This window comes from Oryctolagus cuniculus, chromosome 20, assembly GCF_051225735.1.
Source record: "Oryctolagus cuniculus isolate XC-2025 breed Fujian yellow rabbit chromosome 20, ASM5122573v1, whole genome shotgun sequence".
Taxonomy (NCBI): Eukaryota; Metazoa; Chordata; class Mammalia; order Lagomorpha; family Leporidae; genus Oryctolagus; species Oryctolagus cuniculus.
Genome location: NC_142886.1, coordinates 26568900 through 26582177, shown reverse-complemented (window position 1 = coordinate 26582177; position 13278 = coordinate 26568900). Strand labels below are relative to the sequence as shown.

Here is a 13278-nt window from a genome sequence, read left to right as displayed (position 1 = left end):
AGAGAGAGACAGAGAAATCTTCCATCTTCTGGTTCATGTCCCAAATGCCTGTAACAGCCAGGACTGGGCCAGGTCAAAGTCAGGAGGACAAAACCCACGTCTCCTATGTGGGTGGCAGGGACCCAAGTACTTAAGCCATCACCACTGCCTCCCAGGGTGCACACTGACAGGAAGCTGGAATCAAGAGCAGGGCTGGGACTTGAACCAGGTGCTCCAACATGGGACGTGGGCTTCCTAAGCAGAGTGTCCTAACCAATATGCCAAACACCTGTCCCAATTTCCCTAAGACTTCTTGGGTGATGCGTCAAGTTAGGAGCTCTTGGAGTGGATCAATGTAAAGAAACGAGAAGAGAGCCCAGGCAGCACTTGGGGAGGGGCTTGTGATGCTCAAGCCAGAGCCAGGGGGTCCGAGGACGCCCAGTGTCACCGAGTGAGCGTCGCCACGAGTGCCACTTGCTCACGGAGCGGAGCTACGGCTGCCAGTGCCCTCTGCTAGCACGTCTAGGTCATTCTCCACCTGACACCATAACCTGGCTCCCCGGCCTCGCAGCGCGGCCAGGGTCCGCACTTGCCAGGCCTAATAAGGGGCGTAAGTAACGCCAGTGCCGAAGACGCCCCTCCTCCTGCCGGCTCTCTGAGGCTCTCCTTCCCTGCGCTCCTCAGACAGGGTTACAGACACCGGAGAAGGCAGCGGGCCGTTTCTTTCATCAGCCTGACAAAACCAGGAAATCTCACACCACCGAGCTGTGGCTCCCGGCTGAAGGTCCCCAAATTGTGCCTCTCCTCGTGGGGACAATCTAACACCTGGAGAAACACTTTGTTCTCCAAACTGGTATCACTGGCGGGGGGGGGGGGGTTGTTTTAAGCCAAAGTTTAAAGAAAAAAGAGCGAGTGAGTGAGAGAGAGAGAGAGAGGGAGGGAGGGAGGGAGGGAGAGCGAGAGAGATGGGGCAGGGGAAGAGGCCAAGTGGGGCCAGGCCATCCTGGAATCCCCAAGTCAGCTGCACTCACAGAAAGAAGGGAAAATCCGGGAGGAAACCCCCTCCCCCCCCCCCCCCCGCTTCCACTGAACTCAGTTCCGCTTCTAGAAGAAGCACCGAGCGGCTCCCAGAACGGCCAGGCAGCCCCTCGCCGCTCCCAGGCCGCGCACTGCTCTCGCCCAGCCAGGCTGGCACTCATCACGGTCAGCCCCACGCTGGGAGCTGCAGATCTCTGCGACCACTGCCGACCACAGAGCCGCAGATGCACCTGGAAAACGAGACACAGAGACAGCAGAAAACAGAGAGAGAGGGAAGAAGAACGTGGCCGAGAGGGGACATACAGAGAGACACCCCCAGCACCCCGGAACGCTGAGCCCACCTGACAGGTTCCCGCCTCTATGAAGGCACTGCCTGCGAGGGGCTCAGACTACATTCCTCCACCCCTGCTGCAGAGCTGGAGGTGGGATTTGCAAAGATTCTGTCTCCCACGTAACACAAAGTTAGCTGGCTTTGTCACTCCTGCTCGACTGGCTGATAGAGTCCTTTGTGCGGGCTGCTGACAACACCGTGCCCTGAGCCCAGGGCCAGCCAGGCTCCCAGGCCCTGCAGAGGGACGGGGGTGGGGGTGGGGGGCTGGCTGTGCCACACGCCATCGGCACGGTGACAGTTGCGGAGCCAGCCAGTGAGCTGCTCCCGGCTTTTCTCAGTGTGGAGTGCAGCCTGAGATGAATATTCAGAAGTTGCTAAGGAAATGCCCCATGCTGAGTTCCGGGCTCAGGACGGGGGTCCTTGCAAACTCCCCTTTCCCTCCACAACTTTAGCATTTGGGTCCTGTCAACCCTGCCCAGCCTCTCCCTGCACTTCTGCCCGACGGCCCCTCTCGCCCCCACGGGCTTCCTTCTCGGTCCCTGTGCCCCTCCTCCAAATGTGCACAAAAGAGTGCGGGGCAGGCCCATCTGTGACAGATCAGAGGTCAGCTCGGGCCCTGGCAAAGGGGCTGCTCAGAGCGGCACTGGTGGGGCTGGCCACACAGTGGGACTTCTCTCTAATTGGAAGCCTGGTGGCCGGCAGGACCCGGTGAACCGCCTGAGTGGGACGGCGCCAGCGATGACAGCCAGGCCAAGGCAAGCTGGAACGTGGCGGTGCGGTGACAGCTTGCGCCATCGCAGCAGAGGCAGCCCGTCCAACTCCCGGCTCGCACTGGAACAGGTGGCCGGGGAGCCGGATTGGGGCAAACTTCAAAGAACTTCACGATTCCAGTTTCTGACGCACAGTCACAGACAAGGGCTTGCTTGTGTGGACAGAGTAGGTTTTGGGGAATTTTTTCTGCTTTTCTTTTTCTCCTGGCCTCCTCCCCATCCTCTCCCTTTCACATATACCACAGGAGTAAGGCTAGGAAAAAGAAAACGGGCCTGAGAAAGCCGCCTCCTCCCCCGGGACCTACAGGCAGCCCCGCGGTGTGTGATGCGGACTGGGGGCCGGTCTGATGGCTACCGCGCAAGGCTCAGGACAGGGAAGAGGGATCCGGGGTCAGCTCCGGTCCGGCTGGAAAGCTTCCACCATCTTCGAAAATCCGACCGCGAGGTTCGCTTGCCTCCCCTCGCCCTCCTCTGCGATCACTCAGAAAATCGCTAAGGACAGCAGGGTGAGGCAGCTCAGCCGGCGTCGCGCCCAGGCTCTGCCATACCCCCCGTGTGACTGATCCTCTCCGTGCCTCGGCCTCTCCATCTGTGAGATGGGGCACGTGATCACGGCTGCTTGAAGCACACAATGCAATCATCCACACGAAACAAAGCGCGAGCCCTGTGCCCCGGTGCACAGAAAATACTCGTGAACTCTTCTCATTTGCTTCACCGAGACTGCAATACGAGCAGAGAGAGGAATGGCGGGGCTCTCACCTTCACTCTCCCATTCGGTCCTGCCCAGGGATCAGCATTGCTCAGAGGCAACATGGGAGCTAAGCGAGGGCAAGCAGGTGTTGCCAGGTGAAACCCATCGAAGATGGCCAGAGCTCGGCCTCCAACTCCACCCAGCGTGGCTGCAGCCCTGTGCCCCTCCCCCCTCCCCCCACGCTGCCTTCCCAACGTGACCGCCTTTAAGGATGATCCTCGACATAACCGCCTCCCTGTGGGACACCTGCTACTCTGTCTGTGACTGTGTTCTCTGGGGCCCGTCCCCCACCGTTTGTTCCCTGCCTTCCTAAAGGGCACAGTGCAGGCCCATCCAAGCACCCCAGAAACGCTATCCCACCCCAAGGAGAAGGAGGTGGCTGGGCCCCCTGGATAGCCCCGTAAGAGGGGAAGGTGCAGGCAGCACAGCAGTGAGCTGCCAGTGTCCTGGGCACCGGTGTCCTCACTTCTGCCCCCCCCCATCCTCCGTGCCAACTGTCTCGCAGGCTCCGCAAGCTGGGCCCTGGCAGCCACGCCTGGAGGGTGAAGGGGGCTCCACGTGTCTGCTAGTTCGCTCATTCCTTCACTCACCCATCCAAGGACGCCTGACTGAGCTCCTTCTGAGACAAAGACGCCGTGGCAGGTGATGCAAACCCCAGCGACAAACCAAACACACGTGGCCCAAATCGCCACGGTGCATCAGGCTGCTGGGGACTTGCACGCAAATCACCAGGCTGCTTCCCAGTGAGAGCATGCACCGGAAAGCAGATGAACCCGACTCCGTGGCGGAACACAACAGGGAGACCCGACTGCTTCACCCTCCGGGAGCAAAAGGGACAGCAAGTGTGGGAACAAATGCATATGCTACAGAGGACGGTAAAATGAGAGCCAGGCCTACCATGTGTGAGACCTAGTCGTCTCCCTAGAGGTGATCATGGCTGGCGATGTCTTATGGATGGAGTGGAAAGAACTGACCTGGAGTGTGCATGGCACACGTGGTGTGGGAAGACACCTGCACACGGCATCGCTCTCAGGTGCACCTTGGTCCACAGCTCATTCTAAGTCAGCACCCAGTGCTCTAAGGCACGGGTGTCCCACCAAGCACTTAATCCAGCCCAGAGAGGACCCCACTCAGAGTGTAGGGCACAGGGTAAGGCACTGGGGCGGGGCACAGAACAGCTGCGAGGCGCAGACGGGGCAGGATTTGGCCAGGTGGGCGACAGCAAAGACACCTGGAGGTGAGAAGTCACTTGCCATGCCACAGCAGGCCAGTGTGCCTGGGGTGCAGAGCCCAGGGAGTGCCCAGTGCTGGGCGAGGACGGGCCTGCATGAATCAGCCGTCTGCTCTACGCCAGGCCCCTTCAGGGGAAATCCAAGACAGACGGAGCAAGGCACCATGGCAGAGGGAAACTCCGGACACAGGAAGTAGCAATAAATCAGGAGGCGATGGCCCACGCACGCCCTTGTTGGTGAATCACCTCTGGATGGGACTGGCAGGGCTGAGAGCTTCCCACAGCCCCCGGGTGCACGGCGCCACCTTGTGGCAGCACGTGAAATCTGCCCCGAGACGGTGGCCAGCTGAAGCAGAGACGCAGCCGCCACCCAGGGACTGGCCACGGAAAGGCTGGCCGGAGAGGAACCAAATCTGGATACCGTGCAAACCCGAAGGGCACACGCCGAAGAGCCACGCTGGTTTCCGCCTTGTTCCTCAAGCTGCCAGGTGGGAGGTGTTCCCAAGAACCACCGAGTGAGACCTTTGGACACGTCCTGGATCTGATGACGTCACACACAGCCAAGGCCTCGCCTCGCTGAGAGCGATGGACCTGAGCCATGGGAACAAAGTTACGGAGGAGGAGTGCTTCACCCTGGCCTCTTCGCCCGTCTGCCTCCCATTCCGGAAGCACCCGATAGAGGCTCGTCCGTGCACAGCAACAGCAGGAAGCACTCGTGGCCAAAAGAGAGATCACCAAATGGGAAACTCATTTTGACATGAGCACTCCCAGTAGCCGCCACCCAAGATCGGTCCAACAAACCAAATGCCAGGTGAGGCCATGGATGTAAATACATGGCGCCTACGGAAGCACTGGAAACCTGCAGCTACACCAAGCCATCAGTGACGACCCATTTCACAGACGCCCTGAGATGCTGCATCGCACGCACACGAGCCCGGGAACCACCTGGCAAAGCCCCAGAGGGCCGCCGTTCGGCCCCGCTGCCTGGCAGTGAAATGCCTGTCTGCCTCCTTCCAGTGCAGCTGGCCCCAAGCCTCTGGGATGCATCTGTGACAGCCTGCACCCAGACCCAGTGTTCCTGGCTTCTTGGGGGACCGCCAGAACAGGAAGTGCTCTCTTAGACTGGACAGGGCGATGAGGACACACTGAACCCCACCAGACCCTTCACCTGCATCACAACAAACCCAGGTGCTGCCAGGAGACATCAAAGGTGGTACCCCAGACTGGCCCTGGGTCCCCTCCAAGCAGGGACTCCAACCCCCACCGCCAGTCCCTTTAGCTCTGTGCTGATTTTCTTGGTCGGTTTCTATGGAGTCGTAAGCACCCCAGCAGCTTCTCACTTTGATAAATGACACAAAGAGTTGGCTCCCCTTCCCGGGTTCCCCAGGGAGTTTGCTGATGACACCCCCACTCCCCAGCTTCTGACCTCCTGGAAGCAAATGCCTGCTTCTTTCCCACCAGTCCTCTGGCTACTGAGCTGGTAGGTACCCATATCCACGATTCACAGCCAAGTTTAACAAACCCTCCACACGGAAGGGATCTGGACACGCCACTGCAGGAGCCCCAGCCCCACCCCCACCCCCGCCGCAGGAGCCGTCTAGACAAACCCCGAATTCTGTGCCCCAAGACCACAGAGCTCGTAAGCGGGAGACACAACCACAGCCGTGTTTTCGGGAGCTGGCAACTTTAAACCACAGAGCATTATCATTTTTTTTTTTCTCTGCAGCTGCAAAACTTTGTTTTACTGAATGCTGTTACCTTCTGCATCACGTATGGGGAATTTTAAACAGGCAAATGGAAGAAGGTCTGATTGAAGATGAAGTTAAGTGAAAGAAATTGGTCTCATTTAGCACATGACAGGATTCATCTGTGTTCCCAAGTCCACTGAGGTGGCATCATGGGCGTTTCATATTCATGAGCTGCTGCGACACTGTGTCCCCTCATTTACAAAGAGCCGTGTTCAGCAAATTCTGTCCCCGTGGACACCCCGTGCATTTCATGGTCTTGTCAGAGAGACATCAAACGCTCTGGTAACCAAATACCAGAAAATGGCTTTAATTAGTGGATCTCAATCGTATAAATAATTTTTTTTCCAAGTGAAAAAAAAATGGAGAATTAAAAAAAAAAGGAAAAGAAAAGGGGAAAGCAGTAGGCAACAGGCTTCAAACACCCGGAGGAACAAGGGGAAGAGGTGGCCTCAGAGGGGCTCCCGGGCGGCCCCCTGCATTCCCCCCATCAGGGGCCGCGGGGCACAGACCCGTCTCGGGGGCCCTGGCAGGTCCGCTCTATGAAGACTTCTGACCCTGGTGACTTCAGCTGATTAAAGCTGGGTCCATCCTTGGCTCGTTATGGACAGGTGAGGAGAGACTGAGGGTGGCCAGAAAGCCACACTGCAGAAGCCAAGAGACGTGGCTGACCGCACGTGAAAGGCGGGGCCCAGAGAGTGGGTCTCTGAGGAAGGGGCTGCCTGGGGGGTGGGGGGGTGGCGCAGGCCGAGGGCGGTGAGCCCTGGCCCTTTTGTTGAATGCCTCCCTGCGTCCGCCCGGAGCTGAACCTCAGCCAGCGCTGCCGGGGACAAAGCCCACAGACCTTCCGAGAGGAAGAAGACGGGACAGTGGTTCGCCCTGGGCCCTCGAGATGCGACAACGCTCTCGGCTGGCCATGGTCGGAGAGGAAGGTGCAAGCCAGCTTTGGTTCAGGCCCCAGCCCGGACGTGCCGTGGACAGAGGGTACTCGGCTCCTGATCCACTGACCTCACTGCCATGCCCACAGGGGGGAGGTGAGCATATTTCCGCAGCAGCCACACATGCAGCCCACCACCCCCACCCCAAGTCCCCAGAGGACCCCCCAGCAATCGGCCTCAGCTGTGCCGCACTGAGCCTGGCCAGCGACGCCACGTGGCTCCTGGGAGACAAGCAGGCCCAGCAAGGGTTCTCTAGGGGTAAAGACCCCCTCGGCCTCGGAGCCTCCAGCGAGCAGATCCTGAAATGAGCCCAGTGTCGCCTGCCGTGGCGACCTCTAGGGAGCACCAAACCGTTCGCTGGCCACTGGCTGCTGGAGACCCTGACAAGGAACCCCCTGGAGTTTCTGCCATGCTGTAGCCCCGGAGTTGTGCTCAGGACAAGGAGAGGCACGGGGCTTCAGCCGTGACGAGGACGGAAGGAAGTGGCTCGAAGGGACAGCAACCAAGGCACTGGCTGCCTTCCTCAGTGGGGCGAGACGCGGGCCACGGCGTGCGTGCGGCGGGGTGGGCGCCCGCTCGGCGCTGCCAGAAGTATGTCAGAAACCAGGCGTGTCTGGTTTTATTTCATCCTCTTCGTGTTACACTGGAAACAACAAGACAAACTACACTGCTTTCATTCCGAATCCTTGGGTTTTGTATTTTTTCCTTATATATATTTATTAAAAAAAAAAGGCTCCTTTGATGGGTGCCACCCGTGACACCCCCACATACGCGACGCTTCTGAGCGGCTCCCTCCGCGCGAGGCCACTGCGGGTGACAGCCAGCAGGTTTTGATCACAGCCACTCCGAATCGGATTTTCATAAGATAGATGGGGAGTCTTACGGCTGCTCGCTGTCTTATCAGATGAGAACGGAGGGGGAGGGGGCGACGGGTCCTGGGGGAGCCGCGCAACAATCAAGGGCTGCGTGGCTCTCTCTCTGTCCCTCCGCTGCCGTGATTTTCAAAGGAGCCTGCCTCGGGCACTTTTAAATGATGGTGTCTCAATTCTGTAATCATCTTTCAAGAGCTTTCTCTTAAAGGGTCTTTTAGGTAAACCCAGTCCGTCAACTGCACTTATGGACTCAGGAATCACATTCCCAGTGTGCGTCCTGCTGTGCGTGTGTAGACACAGCCGAGGAGGCACACGCACACGCTGACCACCTGTGTACTGCCGCGGGAGGACCTACGGCCAGAGAGGAGGACCACCCGCTCGGCAGTGGCGTGGGCGGGAGTGTCCCCCTTCCCTCTGCCACCCCTAGGGCGTGCTGCCTTGGGTTCTTCGGAAACTCACCTCCACGTGAGAGTGTCAGAAGGAGGAGACCTCGTCAAACCCATCCCCCGACACACACACGGGCCCGTCCCTTCCCGTCTCTGAGCGACAGCCGGCTGTCAGCTGTCCACCTGGGGGACAGGAAGCATCACGGGCCACCCCCGGCCACATCTGGCTGAGGTTCTGAGTGTGGGAACTGTCAGGCCTTTTCTCTGTGGTCCCCGTCTCTCGACATCGACATCCTGGAACACAGAGCCCTGACGTCCCTCTGCTCGAAGGAAGAGGCAGGGGCCCCAGGAGCCCTGGGGGCTGCGGCCTCCCCACCTGGGCCTGTCTCAGCCACTCTCAACCCTCCCCACTCGCCCACTCCCTTCACAGCTGTGTGGGGACGCACCTGTGCCAGCCCCGAAAGCCGCACCGCCACACCGCCTGTGGTCTCTACTGGGACGGTCTCACAAAACCAGGTGAGACCTGCTTGGCCCTATCCCATCCTGACTTACATTCAGCCAGGACAGAGACCAGAAAGTTCTAGAATAAACACCCTCAACTGTCACCGCGATGTCAGGGTTAAGTAACTCTTTTACTTCTGTCGCTGCTTGATGCTGGATGATCTGCTACTAGTCACAGCCCTCCCAACAGATGCTGGCACGACAGCCCGCGGACGGAGCCTTGCCCTCTGCAATCCCGGGGACGAGTGACCATGGCCTGCTTCGCTCCAAGCACACGTGCGCGTGAGGCACAAGGCCCTCGTGTTCCTTCTTCGCGTTACATCGCACAGGGAAGCTGCCCACATGACCAAAGGGATGGGACTGCAGGGAGCCGACTGCCAGCTGTGTTTCGGGCACACGTGGTCGTGACGGGACCTGCAGGAAGTCTGGCGTGACCTGCAGACTTCAGGGCACAACTCGGGGAATAAAGCACTCTGTCCTAGCTCTGCCAGCACAGCGGGAGGCCTGGTCCGCACTCTGGGTGACTCTTTCTGAAAGAGTTTAACTTGTCTGGAAAGCAGAGAGAGAGAGAGAGAGAGAGAACTCCCATCTGCTGGTTCACTCCCCAAATGCCTGCAACAGCTTCAGGTCAAAGGCGGAAGCCTGGAACCCAATCCAGGCCCCCCACACGGGTAGCAGGGATCCAGGTACCTGAGCCCTCACATTGACGCCTGGGGTGCACATGAGCAGGAAGCTGGGATTGGAAGCAGAAACGGGATTTGAACCCAGGCACTCCCATATGCAATGCGGTGTCCCAAGTGGTATCATAATTGCTGCACCAAAAACCTGCTCCAAAACATTGATTTTTTTCCCTATATTTATTTAATTTATTTGAAATGCAGAATGACAGAGACAGAGAGAGGGGATATATCTTCCATCTACTGGTTCGAGCCTATGACAGCCAGGGCTGTGCAGGTCAAAGCAGGAACTCCATCTGGACCTCCCGTGTGGATGGCAGGAACCCAAGTACCTGGGCCATCATCTGCTGCCTCCCAGGCACGTTAGCAGGGAGCTGGAGAGGAAGCAGAGCAGCCGGGATTTGCACCAGCTATGCTACTGCATTCCTTCCTCCAGGGAATGCAAGTGCACACAACGCCTACCCTCCAACAAATGGATTTTAAGGAGCTTTAGTAACAACGATAATGAAAAGAATCAGCAGCAGTTGTTGATAAGTTTTTAAAAATTAGGGAGGCAGAAGAAGCAGATTTAGGAACCACTTAGTCCTACATGCTGCATTCAGCTTAAGGAGGACATAACGGAACGTCCCTCCCAAGTGAGGGTGGAGCTGAGACAGAGTTCCAGTCCATCTGTCCTTAAAGAATCCATTCACCTTTTCTGTCTCTGCATTTAAAGCTGCGTAGGCCCCGGGCAGCTCTGCTGTGTGCAGGAGCGGGGAGGAAGCATTCGGTAGGAGGTTAAGCAAGGAAGCCGGGAGATGGAGGTGAACGGAGACGGACAGAGGGTGACGGGAGGGTGGTCCGGACAGACCACACTGCTCTCACTCTGCGGTCGGCCCCATAGCGCACAGCTCTTTCAGCTGCACTGCTGGGCTCTGTTCAGCCACTTTTACCTATTTTCCCTGTTGACATGGATAGAAAATTGAGCAATTACCCTTAAACTTGGAGCTCTCAGATCATCCAGATTGCTACACGTGCAGAATTAAGTCCCCGATTGCCCCTGGCTAGAAGTGGCTCAACTCGGCTTGTCCTTTAGGAATTAAACACTTTTTTGGTGGGCCAGAGGGATTTATTATTCCTAAGGTTTTGAGATGCTCAAACCTGTCAGAACCACGCTTTGGGATGGGAAGGTGCACGGCTCTGTCCAGTGGGGGTGTCACGTGCCCAGGAGCCGGCGTGCCAAAAGAGGGAGTGAGGACCCCACTCTCAGTGCTGGGCTAGGCTACCATGCGATGGCTAAACACGGGGAAGGGCTCTTTTTTTTTTTTTTTTAAAAGCTCCTGTTTGCAGAGACTTTCTGCTTCTTTTAAAGACATATTCCTGGGTCTCAGAAATCTTTTTCTAACTTGAATTTAGCTCGGAGGAGCAACATTCCGTCCCGGTGACTTGAGGTCTGCACGAGACGAATCCACATCCAGTCTTGAGTTCAGAGACGATTTCAGCCTGAACGGGCTTCAGCTCTTTCCTGAGCTGACAACCCTTTCTCCCACTTGGATGGGACTTGGTGCTCACCATTATACTCCGTCCAGGGCTTCCTTGCCCAGAGCTGGATCCTAGAGCTGCCGGACTCGGAGCCCAGGAGGCGACACAGCTTGGCACTTGCTGTCCGCTCTGCCCTCCAACTCCCACCCCCCCTTCCTGGGCAACTTTGAGTTCTGCTTCAAGTGGAAGGTTAAAACTGCTTCTTGAGGGGGGTCTCCCTCTCCACCTAGTGCACACCAGGCCTCCAACGTCTCTCTCTGTCTCTCTCAGCACCCCATGCTCACTAATGGGCTGTGCAACTCTGCTTTACCCTGCACGTCCCCAACTAGGCTGTAAGCCCCGTGACAGTGAGGACGGCTGGTGTTCTGCACCAAAGCCCCGGTGCCCAGCTCTGCGCGCACACACAGGACTGTTCAACAGTCACTGTGGAATGCAAGCACGGCTTCCGCACAGTCACCTGCGGTGCGTTAATGCAACCCTGTTTCAGATTCTTCCTTCCAGGACACAGGCCAAAGGCCGAGGCCGACCGGAAGCCAGGTTCTGAGAGCAGGGCTGGTGATTCTGCCATGGAGGGACAGTCACCGACACGGGGGGAGGGCAGTTCTGCCATCCGACAATTTGGGGATCCTGAGGTCACCCTGGGGTCCCTGCTATCCCTCACTCTTCAGCAACTGCCCACAGTCATGTATCCCCCCTTCCAGGAAGCATGGTACTGGCTGGAAAGGGAATCAGCAAATCGGATGGCTGACAGAGTTCACGGAAGGTAGCTGGTGCAGCGACATGGCCCAGAACCAGGGCTGAGCCCTGCAGAACCGGCTTCTGCTCTGGTCGCACAAGTCCTTTCCTCGCTCTCCGTGCGCAGTCTCTCCTGACGCCAGACAGCTCACCTGGGAAAGCGTCACATCCTTGCCCAGCTACGCAACTCCGTCCACCCTTCCGGACTCTGCAAGGCGTCTTCCTGCCTCCCGCCTGCTCTTGGCCCATGGGAGTTGCTGCTGCTTCTGAACGCATGGTCACTAATTAGGTAAACAACTTGTACCGCAAGAACCATCTGCTGTCTTTGCCATGTGTTCTACCAGTTAGCTTTTTAAAAACTATTTGCAACATTCAGGAGTTGGGAACACCACCCTGGTCTACCACACGGTGGCAGGAACTCAATTACTAGAGCCATCACCATCACCGCTGCTTTCCCAGGCCTGCATTAGCAGGAAGCCGGAGTCAGCAGCTGGAGCCGGGTGGCAGAGCCAGGCATCCTAACTGCTGAGCCAGTGCCCACAGCAGCTGCTTAACCCTTGCACTGCTTTTTCTCTTTTGTTTGTCTCCCAAAGTTCGTGCCTTTACAGCAGAGGCCCACGTGGTCTTGTGGAGGGTTTTAAACCAGTTCCCGAAGGCTATGAAGAATTTTTTCAAGATCCTAAGTTTTTTAAAAAAAACAAGAATTTGGCAACTTTGAGGCTGTGCCACTTCCTCTCTGGCTCACCACAGCCCTCACTGTTCTTTTTATTGTCTTACCCTTTGCTGTCCCACGTGGTTATCTATCTGCCTGCCCCCAGAGCCAAGGTCTTACAAACAGTCCTCACGCAGTACCAGCAGGTTTGCCCAAACCACCTGAACCATCGCTCGGTCTCCATTCCTCATTCTGCAAACACAGCTCATCTCCAAAGCTCCGTTCTTCTACAGAGGGAAAAGGAAGGAGTCTTGCAGCCTCAGGTGTGCGGAGGGGAGAAGCGCTCCCCTCTCTCCCTGGGGATCTGTGGCCCAGAAGGAACGCATCTTCTGCAGGAGACAACGAGCGCCACGCAGTGAGCGAATGCTGGGACGCCGACGGGGCTCCCAGGAGCATCGTAGAGAGGGCAGGAGGGAAAGGCCAGAAGCTCCTGCGGGGCCAGGACCACCTCATCCATTACAACAGGCAGCACCTGGTGCCACACAGGCCACAGGCACTGCACGAAAGCCTGCCGGCTTCCGCAAGAACCACTAACGTCCGAGGCTCATGGGGGCCCTGACTGCAGAGCCTCGTTTCTTTATTTTTAAAAATTTTATTTATGGATTATACCTACTTGAAAGGCAGACAGATAAACAGATATAGGGATAAATAGATAGAAAGGTGGGCAGGTGGGCACCACCCTCCTACCCACTGGTTCACTCCCCAAATGCCCACGATAGGCAGGGTTTGGCCAGGCCGAAGCCAGGAACTCAGAACCCAGCCCAGGTCTCTCACGTGGACGGCAGGGACTCAGCCACCTGAGTCATCACCTGCTGCCTCCCAGGGTGCACGTTAGCAGGAAGCTGGAGCAGGGCAGAGGCAGAACTGGAACCCATGCACTCTGATGTGGGATGCGGGCATCCCAATTTGGCGGCTTAACCACTGTGCCAAAGGCCTGTCCCTCCTTATTTCCTGAGATTTATCCGCTCTTTTGCAATTGCTCACCAAGCCCCCATCCCTGCTAGGAGTAAGAAAACGATCAATCCCTTGCCAGGTGGTTAACGCCCCCGCCCCGGTCATCTCAGAGAACCCGGATGTGGTTGTATCACGGG

The 13278-nt window shown here is 57.4% G+C and overlaps 1 protein-coding gene across 5 annotated transcripts in view; it reads right to left on the bottom strand.

The window, feature by feature from the left end:
- IFT43 (intraflagellar transport 43) overlaps window positions 1–13278 on the bottom strand; it is a 103015-nt gene that overhangs the window by 18895 nt on the left and 70842 nt on the right. The window lies entirely within an intron of this gene.